General features: G+C 49.9%; 1 protein-coding gene and 1 long non-coding RNA gene across 16 annotated transcripts in view; one reads left to right on the forward strand and one right to left on the reverse strand.

The window, feature by feature from the left end:
- Positions 1-14238, reverse strand: part of LOC144307451 (uncharacterized) — a 39068-nt gene extending 24830 nt beyond the window's left edge. For 2 of the 3 annotated variants that reach the window (XR_013374337.1, XR_013374335.1), the window contains exon 1: positions 13548-14238. This is a non-coding gene — a long non-coding RNA (uncharacterized LOC144307451). The remainder of the gene's footprint in view (positions 1-13547) is intronic. The other variant, XR_013374336.1, reaches the window with a different exon arrangement.
- The window catches only part of NOS1AP (nitric oxide synthase 1 adaptor protein), a 277936-nt gene that overhangs the window by 138279 nt on the left and 121919 nt on the right, over positions 1-17738 (forward strand). Inside the window, exon 1 of one of the 13 annotated variants that reach the window (XM_077887288.1) lies at positions 13937-14153. The exons of 11 other annotated variants lie outside the window; for them this stretch is intronic. The gene's annotated coding sequence lies outside the window, so the exon portion shown is untranslated. Of the gene's footprint in view, positions 1-13936; positions 14154-17738 lie in introns of those variants that run through there. One more of the 13 variants, XM_077887290.1, reaches the window with a different exon arrangement.

The following is a 17738-nucleotide window of genomic DNA, read 5'->3' on the forward strand; positions in this document are numbered from 1 at the left end:
TCCTGCCCCGTGGCCTGGTGCCGAGGGCCCGCGGTCGTGTTACACGTGGGTGTTTATGTGCGTCCCTATCGCATGTGCCTGGAATCTTTGGGCCAAATGTGGGGGAGGAGGAAGGTGAGATGATTCACTGCTTCAGTATGTGTATCAGATAATGAGGCTTATTATCCAGAAGCTGGTGACTACGGCTCAGAGCTCTGTTCCGGGAAAAACCAAACCAAACCCTTTATTTTTTTTTTAGTATTATTATTTTTAAAGATTTTATTTGTGTGTGTCTCTCATGAGTAAATAAAGAAGTGGGGGCAGAGGGAGAAGCAGGCTCCGTGCAGGGAGCCCGATGCGAGACTCGATCCCAGGTCTCCAGGATCACGCCCTGGGCCGAAGGCAGGCGCTAAACCTCTGAGCTACCCCAGGGATCCCTAAACCAAACCCTTTAAACGCTGCTTTCGAGGTGATGTGGTGTTCACCTGTTCCGGAGTCCACATGGAAGACCTGCTGGAATGTCTGTCCTTTTCAACTTACAACTAGAATTTCTTGATGAAGCAAATAGATTCCAATTGTTGAGAAGAGAATGAAATCAAAAAAATTTTTTTTCCTTTTTTAAACAATTTTATTTATTTAAGAAAGCAAGAGAGAAGAGAGTACATGAGCAAGAGGAAGGGGCAGAGGGAGAGGGAGAAGCAGACTCCCCACTAAGCAGGGAGCCCCATGTGGGGCTCAGTCCCAGGACCCCAGGACCATGACCTGAGCTGAAAGCAGGTGCTTCACCGACTGAGCCACCCAGGCGCCCCCTGAGGTCATATTTTCATTCTGCCTCTCTACAAAGCTTATTACCATTAACACCTCCGGTAATCTTACATTCCTTTTTTTTTTTTTTTTTTTTTTTTAATGCACAGGACACACGTCAGTGCCTGACCCCCAGCTCACTGGCTTTGTGACCTCAGGCAAATCTTTGCACAAGATCCCGACTCTCCTCGGTTTTCAAATGGAGAATATTAAGTAACTCCCGGGACTGTTAGTGATGTTAAATTTAAAAACCCATGTCAATATTTAACATAGCCCTGGAGCACGAGCACTCAAATGCCAGCTACTGATTTTTAACAGGAAAATGAGATCATACAGTACGTACTTCTACAGCTTTCCTTTTTACTCCGTGGCAAATTACAGACATCCTTTCATGTCAATATATGCAGAGTCTGCTTTCCTTTGTAGTAGCCTCACAGTGTTCGGTTGTATTAAATTATAATTTATATAATCATTCCCCCAGTGAATTAAAAAACTCTTGGCTATGATAAAGGTTGCGATGAATACACTCGTCCGTCCCTCCATGCACTCTCTGCATTTTCTAGGCCTTATTGCTAGATTAGTGGAATAGCCAAATTGGAGGCCGTGCCCATGTTTTCGGGACTCCGAGGTTGCCTGGGTGCCCACCAGATGCTCAACCTTCGCTGTATCCCTGAGCAGTGTTGTGCTATGCAAGGAACAACGTCTAATAGCGGCCGGTGTCCTAAATTTCTTCCTCGAGCATGAGTGGATATTTGAGAGCTTTTTACCTGATAAGTGTTAATTAAAGAGCTTGTTATGGTTAGGGTGCCCCCTGCATTATCAGGATTCTCTCAAGTATGAGGATGGTTTAGTGGAACTGATACCACTGACGGGATCCGTGTTCTATTTACAGACCAGTGATGCACATTGTGCTTCTTTCATAAAGAAGCATAAAATCTGCTTCTTTCAAGCAGATTTTTTTAAAAATAATTTTTAGTGAAAATCATTTGATGCTACATCAAGCCTCAACTGTGATTTTTATTAATCAAGTTCATAAGCCCGACAGGCACATGGCCAAACAGGGGTGGCCCATGGCAGTTGCCATTGACGATGGTTATGAGGCTGTACGATATTTGACCTTTTGGGGGGACCCCTTATATTTTCTGTTGATCATGACCATGTTTCGCATCATTCTGAAAAGGCGTGAGAGCTGCTAAAAATAAAATGAGAAAAGTAACTTCCATTTGTCCGTGTGGACGTTCGCCTTCCTCGTGGGGCAAGCAAGGGTAAGGTCATGTGTGACTGGTGAGGTCAAGAGAGGATGGAAGAGCATGAGCGTGCGGTGTGAGGGACACAGGTCACTCCGTTTCTCATTTTGTCGTTTGAGAGGCACGAGGAGACGCTTATCACTCACCACCCAGGCTCCTTTATTGGTTGTAATACCACCTGAGGGGCGCCCGGGTCGTTGAGTTGGTTGAGCACCCGACTCTTGGTTTTGGTTCAGGTCGTGGTCTCAGGGTCGTGAGATTGAGCCCCACACTCAGCACAGAGTCTGCTTGGGGTTCTCTCTCCCTCTCTCTCTGCCCCTCCTGCTCTCTCTCATAAATAAATCTTTAAAAAAAGTGATATCATCTGAGCACCCCATTCAAATACTTTTTAACATGTTATTCAGGGTGTTGAGTATAAGATGTGGAATCTCTAAGAATATGTTCGGGAATTCTGTGCAAGACCATTGCGACTACTGCTCTTCTGTGGTAAGAGTTGAGTGAACAAATACCTTGTTTAGAATCTAGTTACGAGATTTTCTGCTTTTAGCTCAGAGGTGCAGCTTGTAGACCTGCCTCCCTAACCTCATATCCTCCCCCAGCTGCTTTTTTTTTTTTTTTTTTTTTGGTTTTCTATTGAGAAAGCAGAGCAGCTCTGTGAAGGACAAGAAAACAACAGTCCTGTGGTTACTTGAAAGCAGCTACAGGGTAGATTTTTCTTTTCCCACAGTGGATGGGGGTCAGCGCTAGGAGGGTTGAGGAAAGGCAGGCAGAGTTCTTTTTTTTTTTTTTTTTTTCTTCTTCAAGATTTTATTTATTCATGAGAGACACAGAGACACAGGCAGAGGGAGAAGCAGGCTCCATGCAGGGAGCCCGACGTGGGACTCGATCCTGGAACTCCAGGATCACAGGCGCCCAACCACTGAGCCACCCTGAGATCCCCGAGGAAGGGCAGGCAGAAAGGCTTCTGGGTTCAAGCAGAACTTAACGTTTGGAGGAAGGTCTGAAAGGGGTTGGTTTTCCAAAGCCAAAGCGTAGAAACAATTTTAAGAAAAATCTGAAGTTGAGATCAGAGTTCAATTAAACTATGATTAAGAGATTTCTGAGAAGAATTCCTAATTGTGCTTGTAATTGTGTCCATAAATACTTTCTTGATGAATCATCTCAGTTCAGCTGTTTTAATAGTCCTCGTTCAATGGCGTATAGGAAATTATTAAAATTTCAGAGCTTTGCAGTTCAGAGCACCTGCTTGCCCCTGTTGGCGCTTTAGCCAAATTTGCAGGAGGAAACCTGAAGGAAATCCAGGCAGACATTTCAATACCATATGTGATTATAGAACGCATGAAATTTATTCCCGACACCCGAAGACACCTTTCACATGTGCCAGGGTGCCCTGGAGGGTTTACTCTATGAAAGATATTCTCTAGTTCACTTTTGTTTATTTCAGAGATTTTATTTTATTTTATTTTATTTTTTTATTATTTTATTCTATTATTTTTATTTTATTTTATTTTATTTTATTTTATTTTATTTTATTTTATTTTATTTATTTGATTGAGAGCACACAAGCAGGGGGAGTAGCAGGGAGCGGGGGAAGCAGGTTCCCTGCTGAGCAGAGAGCCCGACGCAGGCCCCATCCCAGGACCCCTGGGATCATGACCTGAGCGGAGGGCAGACGCTTCACCGACTGAGCCACCCAGGCGCCTCTCCAGTTCACTTTTAGAAGGTTTATGTAAATAATGGTTTTAATTTGTACTCCCTGGCACTTTGCATTTGCAGGTTGAAACCCTGTGGAATCAGTACCTTGTCATTAACAGAGTTTGCAGCCCTAACGCCTGTCACTCAAGACCTCTGAGTGTTCCTGGAGGAGGCAGAGAAGGGGGGGGACTAGGCTTGGGGTGTGTGCCGCTCAGGAACCCACTCAGGAAGCAAGGTGAGGGTTGAGTCTTGGAGACCGTTCATCCCTTCATATATTTATGGCCTGTCTCTGTGTTCAAGGCACTGTTTTTTGTTTTAGCGTTGACTATATTTCTGGCAGTTTCTTCCTGCTTCTGACATTTATAACTTCTTTTCTTCTCTGGTGGAGACTTGGCTTTGAAAGAACAATGAACTTTGTTAGTAGAGGAAGCACGCCCGTGGCAACCTAAGGCATTATTTGGCTTTCAGGGCAGTCAAGCCTTTTAGGTACACGGTCTTAGAACCGGAACTCTGGGAGCTCCGAGAAAGGTCAAACAGAAATATGTGTTGTTTGGAGGCAGGGAGCTGTGACGCCGAGGGGGCGATGCTCCTGATAGAAAGTTTTGCTTAAACAAAAACTAAAAATAAAATGAGAAGGGTGTATTGAATAAGAAGACAGAAGCAATGCTGCGGGCCCCTCCCCTGAACCTGACTTGATCCAGAGAAGCTTCGGCAGAAGGGGAGAGAACAAGAAGTTGGGGAGGGCGTCTATCTTTGTTGCCCCAAGAATCGGCTGGCATCCTCTGCGTGGTTTTGGCCAAGACCCCTGGTCTTTACAGGATGGAACCACCCGGGTCCAGGGCGACCTTCTCAGAGGGAGGCCAGGGCCCAGGGATCATGAGCAAAACAGGATGGCCCCGGGGACACCTAAATGGGGGAGAAATGAGGGTCCAAGAAAATGAAGCATCTCCATAAAAATAAGGTACTAAGCGATTTTCCCCATGGGAATTCTCTTCCCAGTGATAGACCCGAGGCCCAGAAGCCAGGAACGGGATGGCTGCCAGCCCCCCCACCCCACCCCACCTGCTTCTCATTGAAGCCAAAGGAGGATTTCTGGTCCACCAGGAGCCTTCAGTGTTGTCGGAACCCCGGGGCAGGGTGAGGTGGTCACTCCCGGGATTTCTTATTTATTCATTTTTATTTTATTCGAAGCTCTCCCCTTTCCCGAAGGCCTGGACTGTCGTCACAACACAAAGCACAACTAGTCACGGAAACGTGGCCTTCTGGTCTGTCCGTCCTCCCCCCCTCCCTCTGTTCGAGCTCCGTAGGCCAGAGGCAGCAGGGGCGCCGCGTGCCCTCCCCGCCTGTGACTCGGGTGGAGGAGTAGCCACGGGCCTCCCCGTGGGGTAGGCCGCGTGGAGACCGTGAATCGGGGGGCGGGGGGGGGGCCGCTTCCTATACGTCATGCTAGGCCTGCCCTTTCCTGAAGAGGATTAACGGGCCTACAGGTGCTTACAGGTGCCTCAGAGCATTGTTCCACTTCCTAAACGCTTTCTCATCCCACAACTAATCCAGGCTAAGAGCATCAGGTTGCCAACCCTGCAGTCCTGTCCGCTCAAAAGGGGTGAGGATTGTGACTTCGGGGTGTCCTCTGCTCTCCACTGGCTCAGTCCTGAATCCCCAGCGTGGCCTTGGCGTGGAAGCCCATAGTCCCCCTGCTTTAGCCAGAGGCTACTCACAGCCCAGGTGGTTCTCCCTTCACAAATGAAACTAAGCAGGGGCACCTGGGGGATTCAGGCAGTGAAGCGGCTCAGGTCATGACCCCGGGGTCCTGGGATCGAGTCCTGCCTCGGGCTCCCTGCTCCTTGGGGAGCTGCTGCTCCCTCTTCCCCTCCCCCTTGCTTGTGTGCGCACTGTCTCTCTCTCTCTCTGTCAAATAGATGAGTAAAATCTTTTTAAAAAATTGAAACTAAGCACATTTTGTTTAAAAACAAGGAACGGTATAAGAATATTTTTGCTTGTGTGCAACATTCACGGGAGAGAAGTTGGACCGAGGGACACCTGGGTGGCTCAGTGGTTGAGCGTCTGCCTTCGGCTCAGCGCGTGACCCCGGGGTCCTGGGATGGGGTCCCACACTGGGCTCCCTGCAGGGAGCCTGCTTCGCCCTCTGCCTGTGTCTCTGCCTCTCTCTGTGGGGAAGGAAGGAAGGAAGGAATCAATCTTTAAAAAAAGACGTTGAGTGGGCCCTGGGGCTTCAGCAGGGAAGGGGCAGGACACAGTCCTTGAGGTCCTGGGCTTGTGCCCCAGGGCGGGGATCTAACCTCACACGGAACACGGTAGCCGTGCTGTGATGCTGTGAGCCTGTGGATTGTGACTGGTGCCCTGAAGAAGTCGTTAAGGGGTGTGATGGGGACCTAACGGCACACCCTGATATTAGTTTGGGGTCACCGGGAAGGCTTTTCTGGGGAAGATGTTCCTGACTTTTTTTTTTTTTTTTCTTTCTGTTCCTGACTTTGAATCGTTAGCTTTCTTACCTGTTTCCTTTCTCCTGGAGGTGGGGGTCAGCTCACTTTCCCTCCTTTGAGGCTGAATGTCTTCCTGAGCTCTGTGCTAGTTAGGGAGCCAGTGAGAATAGGCCCCTTAGCCCTCCGCTTGCTCGTCTTTCTTTTTTTTTTTTTTTTTAATTATGATAGTCACAGAGAGAGAGAGAGAGAGGCAGAGATACAGGCAGAGGGAGAAGCAGGCTCCATGCACCGGGAGCCCGACGTGGGATTCGATCCTGGGTCTCCAGGATCGTGCCCTGGGCCAAAGACAGGCACTAAACCGCTGCGCCATCCAGGGATCCCTCGCTCGTCTTTCTAAGCTGGTGCTGTCCTCAGGGAGCTCTTAAATCCTCCCGTCTTTAGGAGCCTCCGCCACAGGCCTGCTGCGCTCTGCTGTTTCTGCTGTAGGCTCGTAGCTTTTCCTCCCCAGAGGGCCAATTTATCTGGGGGCCATGGCAGGGGGTGGGGGGAGCAGGGGAAGACAAGTGGGTCTCCTTGCACCATTCGTTTCCCTTTGGGTTGTGAGCTTAAGAAAAGCATCCTGCACGACGTAATAACCATTACAGAAAATGTGCTTAAGCTAAAAATAAAATTATCACTCTGAGTTATAACGTTGAATTATCATTTAATATTTATCGATTATATGCTCCCAGTCTTCCCCCCCCCAATGCATTTGTGACTGAATTATCAATTTCTAGATATTAAAAAATGTATAACATTTTTAGGGGATGTTTAATATTTTAAAGGCTGCTTTTTAATATTTAAGAGGGCCCAATGAACATTTCTGTGTGCACTTTTTGCAAATATGGTAAACACATTGAGAATCGTCTCTCCTCTGTTCTAAACACAATCTCCTCTGTTCTCTCCTCTAGAAATATTTGTTAAAAATATTGGGGGTACCTGGGTGGCTCAGTCACGATCCTGGGATGGAGTCCCTCATTAGGCTCTCCACTTAGTGGGGAGTCTGCTTCTCCCTCCCTCTCTGCCTCTCCCTTCCCCTTCTGCACTCTTTGTCTCTCTCAAATAAAATATTTTTTAAAAATTGAATTTAAGGGGCACCTGGGTGGTTCAGTGGTTGAGCCATCTGCCTTTGGCTCAGGGCGTGATCCCAGGGTCCTGGGATCGAGTCCCACACTGGGCTCTCTGCAGGGAGCCTGCTTTTCCCTCTGCTTCTCTGTCTCTCATGAATAAATAAAATCTTTTAAAAAAATAAAAACAATTGAATTAAAACCTAAAAGGAACAGTTTTTGGACCAGGAATGAAAGAGGGGGAGTGCTCTCTCAGACTTTAAACCTGCCCCAGAAAAGGGTATCTGTGCACCTTGCATGTGGCAGGAGAGCTGACCACACCCCAGCATGAGGCCTGTGCCCTGGGGACCGTCGTTCATGGTGGTCCTCAGCGAGGGGCCCGGGCCTCTGCAGCACCACGCGTCTGATAGCTAGCCTGCGTCTCGTTCCTAAAGGAGAAGATCCTAAGGGCCTGCCTCCCAGCCTTGTTCAGGGTTTTGCTTGTCCATAGGGCACGGCCCCGCCACGGTGTCAGGAGTCAGGGGGAGGCACGTAAGCGGGGGACAATGCTTGTCCCAGATGTGTTTGCAGACAAAGACCTGGAGCTCGAGGAAAACCACGTCGGAGAGAGGCCGTGGCACTCCCAACAGGTGTCCCGATGCGTGCGCGGGTGGAACTGCAGAGAGAGATGGGGCGGTCGTCCCGGTGAGAGGAGCGGCACGTGCTGCCCGAGAACGTGGACCCGCGAGTGGAGATCTGGGCCGCGGGAACCCAGGGCTTACGGTCGGGGTGTGGCGGGGGTCAGACACGGTGTCCCCGACCTGAGGTGGCGCACATGGGGAGGGCGGGAAAGCCTGGAAGGAGAAGAGCCTGGAGGGTGGGCCCAGAGCCTCCGAATACACAGCCAGCTCTTCCTTGGGCTTCCCCTGGTTTTGGCACAACAATTGCCCATCGATCCTTCCACCAGGAGCACCAGAAAAGCACTGACGTGCCTATCGTGTGTGTGAATATAAATGATGAAAGGCCTGCGTGGCCGCTACCGAGGTGGTGAGTCCCAGGGGAGAAGGGAAGGCCAGGTGACCCCTGACAAAGGGTGCCACTTGCCCTTCGCTATTTTTTTTTTTTTTTTTTTTTGCTGGCGTGTAAGTGGCCGCGAAGAGGCTGAACAGGTGTGCAGACTTTCGGGGATCGTGCAGAACTGGGGCACATGTTGCGGTTCCAGGGCTCACCCCAAGACAGGGGTCCTGGTCAACACCCCCGCTTTTGGCTGGGAGCCCTGACAGGTCCTGTGTCGGGAGGGGTGCAAACGGGAAATAGAGGGGCGCCCACAAGGCCGGCTCGTGGTCCCTGATCAGCTGGGCTGGATTGAGGTGCTGCTGCTGCTGCTCTGTCCACGCGCCCGTGGAAAGCACAGAAATCCTCTCGGGGGATTCTGCTCGGGGGAAGAGCGGGTCTTTCAGAGCCTCACGTTACTCGCTGGTGTTTCGTATGCGATGTAGGACAGCCCAGGACACACAACCGGATGTTTGAGAGGCAAACCGAATGGGAAGCAAGAAGAGAACCAGAGGGAACAGACCGGCTCCGGAGCCTCGTGCATCGTGGTTGCCACATGGGGGTCTTAAAACAACCGTGATCCTAAGCTTAAGGGGCAAGAGAAGGTGCAGAACTTGGGCAGGGAACTGGAATCTATTAAAACGAGTCCTAGGAACTCTCGAACTAGGATTTCTGTGGGACCAGGTAATACCTTAATCTTTTATTATTTATTTATTTATTTATTTATTTTAGAGAGCGAGCAAGGCGGGAGGGGCAGAGAGAGAGGGAATCCTAAGCAGACTCTGCCCTGAGCATAGAGCCTGAGTTGGGGCCTGATTTCTCGACCCTGAGATCATGACCTGAGCCGAAATCAAGAATCAAACGCTTAACTGTGCGACTTGGGCGCCTCTATCTCAGTCTCTTATTAGAGGCAGGAGTTGGGGTGACGTTGGGGTGTGGGGCTGATCCTGACGGCTGTGATTGTCGCCAGGGCTGCCTCTGGGGTGTGTATCCTGCCTGTGGCTTCGGGGGCCGGGGAGGCAGGGTCCAGCGTGAGAGTAGGAGCCAGGCCTGGGCAGACACAACGTCCGAGCTGCTGGTGGAGAGCAGAACCTTCGCTTAATAAGAGGCTGGCTGGGTGCCTGGGGTGAGGAGAGGGACAGCTCCAAAAAGTCCTTTTTGTTTCCTTTGTATATTTTCCTGTGGCCAGTCGGGGGCACCCAAAATGGCTTAGCGGCTGCCTTTTCTTTTTGTAATTTGTACTTGATTCTCTTGTTTTATATTATAGTGATTTGTAGCTTCTATTTTTATTTGCTAGGCTGGTAGGTGCTGAAGCCAGTTTCTTCTTCTTCTTCTTTTTTAAAAATATTTTATTTATTGATTCATGAGAGACCCAGAGAGAGAGGCAGAGACACAGGCAGAGGGAGAAGCAGGCTGCCTGCGGGGAGCCCGATGTGGGACTCGATCCCGAGACCCTGGGATCATGCCCTGAGCGGAAGGCAGATGCTCAACCACTGAGCTACCTGGGGGCCCCTGTTTCCTTTTTCCATTTCTTTTTTTCTGCATGTGTCCTCTCACCCAACAGCAGCACGTTACCTTCATGTAACAAGAGCTAAGTAAATATTTGTTAATAGGAGGCATAGCTCTCAATGGACTTATTAATTTGAGCTCCTAAGGTGCTCCCTGGATGATGATGACAGGGTGGTAGTCGTGTAGTGGAGATGTTTCTGCTTTTCAGGGAATGGACAGCGGGGAGGACGGAAGAGGATATGGGAGAAAAAGACTGGAAGGGGGATGGAGGGTGCGAGGCCAGCGCTCAGAGCCTCGCTGACACTCCATCAGGGACTTCTGTATCCGTAGGGTCTGGGCAGGAGGCGGAAACTATACCAATAATCTGACCAGGGGAAATTTAATATGAAGAATTATTAACTAGTAAATGAGAACTAACTGCGTGAGGGGTAAAAAGAGTTTTAGAGGGACGCCTGGGTGGCTCAGTGGTTAAGCGTCTGCTTTCCGGCTCAGGGCGTGATGCTGGAGTCCTGGGGATCGAGTCCCGTGTCGGGCTTCCTGCGTGGAGCCTGCTTCTCCCTCTGCCTGTGTCTCTGTTTCTCTCTCTGTGTGTGTCTCTCATGAATAAATAAATAAAATCTTAAAAAAAAAAAAAAGAGTTTTAGAGAATAAGAGCTCTAGGGCCGAGGGTAAATTTTCAAGGAAGGATAAATTTGGAAAGAGAGTCCTCCAAGGTTTAGATCTCCTGAGAGACAGGGAGTCCGGGGCCCACTGGATGGTGGGGAAGTCACTGGGCACTCAGTGAGGGGAGGATGCGTGCCACCGAGTCTCCCACATTCCAGGGGCCAGGAAGTCACCCACTGTGCTAGGGAAGCGAGAACAAAGCACTAGAACCTGGAGGAGAAACCCTTCTTACCGCAATGTCCTTCCAGCACCCTCTGCTGACAAGACCTCATGTCGTGCCAGCTGGCACAGGAGAAATGTTTACAGCAGCTCGGTCCAGTAGAAATAGAATGCAAGTCACATATGTGATTTAAACTTTTTCTAGGAGCCACATTAAAAAAGCAAAAAAGAACCAGGGTATGTTGATTTTTGACAGTGCGTTCTTCTTTTTTTTTTTTTTTTTAGTGCGTTCTTTTTTAACCCAATTTGGCCAAAATATTGTTTCAGTATGTAATCAGTCTGAAAATTATTGAGCTATTTTATGCATGTTGTGCTAGGTCTTCAAAATCTAGTGCGTGGGGACGCCTGGGTGGCTCAGTGATTGAGCATCTGCCTTCGGCTCAGGGCGTGACCCCGGGGTCCTGGGATCGAGTCCCACATCGGGCTCCCTGTATGGAACCTGCTTCTCCCTCTGCCTGTGTCTCTGCCCCTCTCTCTCTCTCTCTCTCTCTCTCTCTCTCTGTGTGTGTGTGTGTGTGTGTGTGTGTGTGTGTATGTCTCTCATGAGTAAATAAATTAAAAAAAAAATCCAGTGTGTGTGTGATACCTAGAGCACTTCTCTGTTCACACCGGCCATATTCCAAATGCCCATCGCTGTGTGGTTAGTGGCTACCATGCTGAATAGTGCAATTTGCTCAGAAAGCTGGTCATACCATCGTGGATTTGGAGCTGAGATGCAATAAATTGATAACTGGCTCATAATTATAATAATTATGTGGCCACATAATGGAATATTGATGTTCTAAAAAGTTACAAGAATTTGGAAGGGGGGAAGCTTTTATTGTGCTAAGTCAAATAGCACATAGCATTGTGTATAAATAGAATGTCAGTTTTGGAACAACAACAGCTCCGAACAGAAACCTATGTATTAATAAAAGATAGGGAAATGCACTAAAATGTTAACAATGGTTATCTTCGGGAAGTGGTACCAGGCTGCTTGGTTTCTTCTTCCTACATTTATGTATTTTTCAGATTCTCTTTAATGAGCACACTGTGAGTTGACATAAAATCCATGCTCTCATAGCACCGAGGCTTATGGGGGCCCAGGCCCTCGGGCCTAGTTGGTCATAATTAAAATGGAGTTGACTCCAATGAGTGTGCAAACCTGGCTTTATAACGTGCAACACAGATGCTCTTCCGAGTTTGAAAAGTCATGACCAGGAGTCCCCAAGGTGACAGAAACTGCAATCTCTGAATTTCTGGATGAGAGGAAGGTGGTTTATGCTGTTTCTGTTAAAAGCTGCTTGGTAATGGCCATCGTTGGAATGCTAGTCATTGTTCATTTCCTTTTTTCCTCTTGGGGATCAGGGAATTAAAAGGCCATTATTGGAACTGATTTATTTTGCCTCTTCTGTATAAAGCATTTTATCCCCTCTGCTCTGTCATAAAAGGTAGAGGTTCTTTTTTTCTTCTCCCCAGGGGAGCTGAGGATGGGCAGTGCTGTGACCTTTTGCACCGTTACGTGTGGGGTCTGTGGACACAGCTGTGAGACCGTTTTGGGCACTTGCTCATTTTGTGGGACTCTCTTGGTGTCCTGCTTCTGTTAGCCTGCCTCGGCGTTATGGTGGTCTGGCCTAGAAAGGTCGAAGGTCCACGGGACCGACTCGAAATCGGACTGTATAAATTTGAAAGAAGCAAGTGCTTTTCGACTTTATTATGAACCAGATCCTGTTGTTAAATATCGGTCGTGGATACTCCCCTCAAATCCTTGGGATAACTCTCCAATGTGTAGGTACGGCTGCTTCTCCCAATTTTCTATGAGGGGAAACAAATGCATTGAGACTGGGGAGTTTGCTCTTGGTCACATAGGTAGCAAGACGTGGCTGCAAAGTTCAAATTTCCACAGCCCAGCTTCAGAGTCTGTGCACGTCAGAATTAAGCCAGTGTAGTGGTTCTCAAACCTGCACGTGCCTTGGGGTCTACTTGAGTGAGGTGGCCGGGTGTCCCTGGAGCAGAGTGGGTTTAATGAAGTGAGGATGGGAAGCCACATGGGGTGCTGAACGCTCTATCGTATTCTGTAGATGGTGGACGGTCAGTCGTTTTTGGACAGGCCGTGGCCGTGTCGCAGCTGCGCTCTAGCAGTGTCTTCCGGTGGATGCTCTTCTCTTGCGAAGTCGGCGGGATCATTTTGGCATCTGTGCTCCCTATGCCTCCAGGGGGCCCCAGCTTCTCAGCCCCTCCCAAGCAGAGCCCGTCCGTCTGGTCTTCTCTCTGTACCCCGTACCGTGTTCCATCCCCATCCTTCCCCGCTTAGGCCCTCCTGTAAACTCTTGCTGCCCTGCTCTCCACCATCCCAGTCTGGTTGAAAAGATCTACATCGCAGGATGTAGATGCAGAATGTGCCGTTGGAACTCCCGAGCCCATTCCAGAAAGCACAGGTGCATGTTCAGCGTCCCTGGAAGAGGACCCCCACCTCCCACCCCGGAAACACACCCTGCCCTCTGTTCGTGGCCAGATGGAGTGGCGAGTTTGTGTTCACGCAGGAGAAGAGGCCATTCCTCCTGGGGTCCCACAACTGTACCCTGACTCCGGCCCCTTCTCCTTCCATGTGCTGCTCTGGAAGGGGCACGTGCAGCCTGAGTCTCCACCTCCCCGTTCATGGAGAGTTGGGCTGCGACTTCTTGTAAATCTGAGAAGTCCCTCAGCGAGTCCTTCATACGTGGGGAAGATGCAACACGGGAGAGTTTTCCTTTCACCCACTTAAAAACCTTCTTTAAGGTCGTGAGGTTAGACCCTGGGGACTTGATCCTGACAGCTCGCCCTTGGTGGAGAGGTTCCCGCAGCGCACCTGAATTTGAAGGGTCTCTTACCTGTCTCCCTGCAACTGAACGCTCTTCTCCCCGTCTCGATTCGATTGCCTGAGGAGCATCCAGCGTGGCCCTGGCTGCACGTTTGCTCGTGGGCTTCCCTCCACCTGCCCCGGTGCTGGTGCTTTCACAGTGGTGCTTTCGCTTCCCTTGCCCTGCCTCCCCCAGCTCGGCCTCCACACCTCTGCGGGCCCCGACCCGTGGGCACACCTGTAGAGGGGCCACCAGGGGATCGTCAGGGCTGAAGAGCCAAAGGCTTCAGCCTCTCGGAGCGTGGCCAGCGGTGCAGACGTGTGCCCCAGGGGAGGCAGGCTTTGGTGGCCGGATGCTGCTCTGCTTAATCAAAAGGCAAAGAGGCAGTTCCACAAAGGTGAGGGTGGTTAATTCCCAGTGTTCCGTCCCTTGGTCCACGCGGGGCTGGCGTGGCAGGAATGCTAGCCCGCCTCACCCACTCCCACGACACCCCACACATGCACATACGTGTGGTCCTGTTGTTGGCCGACACCTCTCTCTCATCAGTGCCCCTGTCTCATCAGTTGAACGAATCCTAGAAATAAAGAACCTGAGAGCTGGAAGGGACGTGGAGGTCGTTGGGCCCCGCTCATAGAGGTGAGAAACGGAGGCCAGAAGGATCCTCAGAGCGGGTTGGGAATAGAGCCTGGAGTTCACGTCCCTTCTCCTAGTCCCGGCGTGACGTCATGATGGCAGTGTCCTGGTTAGCGTCTCATCCCAAAGAGGTTCACCTATCACCTACTTTTGGCGAAGGCCTTTTAATTTTTTTTTTTAAGGTTTTATTTATTTATTCATGAGAGACAGAGAGAGAGGCAGAAATGCAGGCAGAGGGAGAAGCAGGCTCCCTGCGGGGAGCCCGATGCAGGACTCGATCCCAGGACCCTGGGATCACATCCTGAGCCAAAGGCAGACACTCCACTGCTGAGCCACCCAGGCGTCCCTATTTTGAATTTCATTACTGACCTCATTTGGTTCCTTTCCATCTTAGGTGCTACAGGGCGGGTCAACCCTACAGTCCCTCCACTGGTCATTCTCCAATTGTAATGCCAACCAGCAGGTTTGAAAACCTACCACATTAGGTGCCGTGTCAGTGTTTCTTCGGTTGCTAAGCACAAAAGTGACCGTTGTATTGAGCCCTGATAAATGCCTGAATCCGTGTTCCGTGTTTTTCCATAGCTATCTCACTTAATCCTCAAGGAAGTATCTTCAGGTGACTCCTCCCTCACAACATGCCATTCGTATTGGGCAGCTAAGGGGCTACAAGCTCAAGCAGTGTGTCCGAGGGCACCCCAGGAGACCGTCTTGACTTGACCCCACCTGCCTGTTGTTAAAGCACATGCCCCCCACCCCCTCAACCCTCATGCAGCCCTGCGAAGCTCTGAGGATGTGGGGCAAGTCTGTCCTTCTGGGCTTCTGATTCCTTTCTCCATCCTAATAGAAAAGAGTACTCCACTTTTTTTTTTTTTTTTTTGCAGGGTGTGGGGTAGGTAGGAGTCTTGTTCCTCCAGTCTCTAGGGACACCTGGGTGGCTCAGCAGTTGAGCATCTGCCTTTGGCTCAGGTTGTGATCCCGGGTTTCTGGGATCAAGTCCCACGTCGGGCTCCCTGTGGGGAGCCTGCTTCTTCCTCTGCCTGTGTCTCTGCCTCTCTCTCTGTGTCTCTCATAAATAAAACCTAAAAAAAGAAAAAGAGAGAGAGATGGAATCTCTAAATCTAAACCCAGGGTGCCCAGGCTGGCCCCCAGTCGCAGCGAGGCTGGCAGGTTCAGGGCCACCTCTCACCAGCTTGCTCCCTGACCCGCCCCCCTCTCCACAGCCATCAGGGCAGCCTCCTGTGGCTAACCAGCTGGTTACTTGGGAGTGAAGTGTGGCATCTGGGCGGTAACATGTTCATCGGGGCCTCGCCTCACCTCTGGCCCTCGAGGAAGCACAATCCGTGCACTCATCTTGGTGTCTGGTGGGAGGGTGGTAACTTCAACCAGTTTATCCACTACTTACCTTGGAGGCTGGCTCAGCTTTGCCAGAGAAGACTCTTGACTCTTCCTTTCTGGCAGGGACTCTGGAGTTAATCTTTTCAGGAACTTCAGACTGAAAGCTAAAGTCATTCAGGTCTAAGACCTGTGTTCTTATTTAATTGGGTAAATTCTTATTAGGACCACGGATCATGCAGGCGGGATCCGTTTTCTAACATTGACTTCAATCTACTAAAGCATTTATTAAGCCATTTAACTCTAACACAGACCCTGGAAAGGCAATGCAGCTGCTGGGACAAGAGGTCAGGGTATTGGGATTTGAGGATTTGATTGCCAGAGTTCCACTAATCATGCCCTCATCCAAGGCCTTAGGCTGGTCACTTTCTCTCTCCGTTCTGCTCTTTTTTTTTTTTTTTTTTTTTTGACATTATTTATTTATTCATGAGAGACACAGGCAGAGGGAGAAGCAGGCTTCATGCAAGAAGCCTGATGCAGGACAGGACTAGAACCCGGGACCCCAGGATCACACCCTGGGCTGAAGGCAGACGCTCAACCGCTGAGCCCCCAGGTGTTCCGCCCCCGTTCCCGTCTTTTGCACCAGAACTCAGCATTAAGGCCCACTGAGGAGCAATCCCTTTTTTAGGGTGGTGCCTGGTTTGTTGGGGATGCTGGTCAATCTCAATTTCTAGGCACTTAGGACTTTGGATTACCTCTGCCTGAAATTATGCAGGCAATTGACAGTTGACTGACAAGAATAAAAATGAGAGCTAAAGAATTAAAGCATAACCAAGTCCTTTATTAAAAGCATGCTCAACTCAAGTGGACACAGCCACCTGTTCTGACGCGCCATCAGCTACCCCCACGTAAAGGGAGACTTGGCAGGGAAAGGGTCAGCTTTGTATTTTGAAAAACCTAAGTGTGCTCTGCAAATACAAACTGATACAGTTGCTGTTACTTTTGCTCACAGTCAGCCTCGGAGGGCAGAGTGGGAGGCCCGTGGAGCACTTGGTACACGGCCGGGTACACAGCCGGGCACGCGGCTAGGCTCAGCACGGCCCCAGTTTGCATGAGCCAGGCCGGAGAGATGTCTTTCTTTCTTTCTTTCTCTTTGAGATTTTATTTATTTGAGAGAGAGGCAGAGACATAGGCAGAGGGAGAAGCAGGCTCCTTGCAAGGAGCCTGATGTAGGACTTGATCCTGGGATCTTGGAGTCACGCCCTGAGCTGAAGGCAGACGCTCAACCGCTGAGCCCCCCAGGCGCCCCCAGGCCTGCGAGAAAATTAATCACATTTCATACTCGGGCATTTCTTTATAGGACCGGGGTGTTGTTTTTAATGAAGGCATCATTCACAGTATGCTGCCCTATGTTAGTAGTCTCACCTGGCTTCAGGTCACGAACGAGGAAGAACACAGGGCATAAGGCAGGACTGGGGGAGACTGGACGTGCCACGTCGGGAAAGCAAGCGCCTCTTCCTTTGGGTGCGGGCAGCCCCGAGCAGGGATGCACGGCTTGGAGAGGGGAGCGTGGCCGGCTGTAACCCTCACTTTAACTCCTTCAGCTGGGTGTCTCTGAGCAGGTCACAGCCTGTGTTGCCTTTCATGTTGGCTGTGGTTTGACGATGTATCCACAGAGGGAAGCAAGTGGGGGATTTAAGGGACGTAATCAGAGAAGCCACTCTTAGGTGATCTTCATTGAACTTGCTTGCTAGTCTCCATTCCTTTTGCAAAACCTATTAATGGCTGCTGTTGCTTTATGCTCATGTGATGTTTGTGTGTCCCAGTAATTCTCCCGCCATGAAGGCTGAGTGCAGAGCGAGAGCCAATTGTGTAAGCGCCTATCCCTGTCTGCGCCGGTTAAATTTGCTCTTGTAACTGAATAACTTGATCATGACATAAATGGAATGAGTGGGAGGAGAGGGAGCTAACATGGATTGAGCACCACTGTGTGCCAGGCACTCTTCCAAGCGCTTTAACGTCTAATAGCCTGTAATTGCTGTGTTTAGAAAACGAAGTTGAGCGTTTCGAACAAAACTGGTAAAAAAAAAAAAAAAAAAAGTGAGTTGCTACAAAAGAAGTTGCAGGTGAATTAGGTGTGGAGATGGTAATGGTAAGAAAGTCGAAGTGAAAGAAGAAGCCATGGAAGGAGGAGTCCGCATCCAGAAGTCTGTGTCATCTTCAAGCTCTTCATGCACTTGCAGGAAAGCAAACTAG

The sequence above is a fragment of the Canis aureus genome, chromosome 38 (genome assembly GCF_053574225.1).
Source record: "Canis aureus isolate CA01 chromosome 38, VMU_Caureus_v.1.0, whole genome shotgun sequence".
NCBI classification, from domain to species: domain Eukaryota; kingdom Metazoa; phylum Chordata; class Mammalia; order Carnivora; family Canidae; genus Canis; species Canis aureus.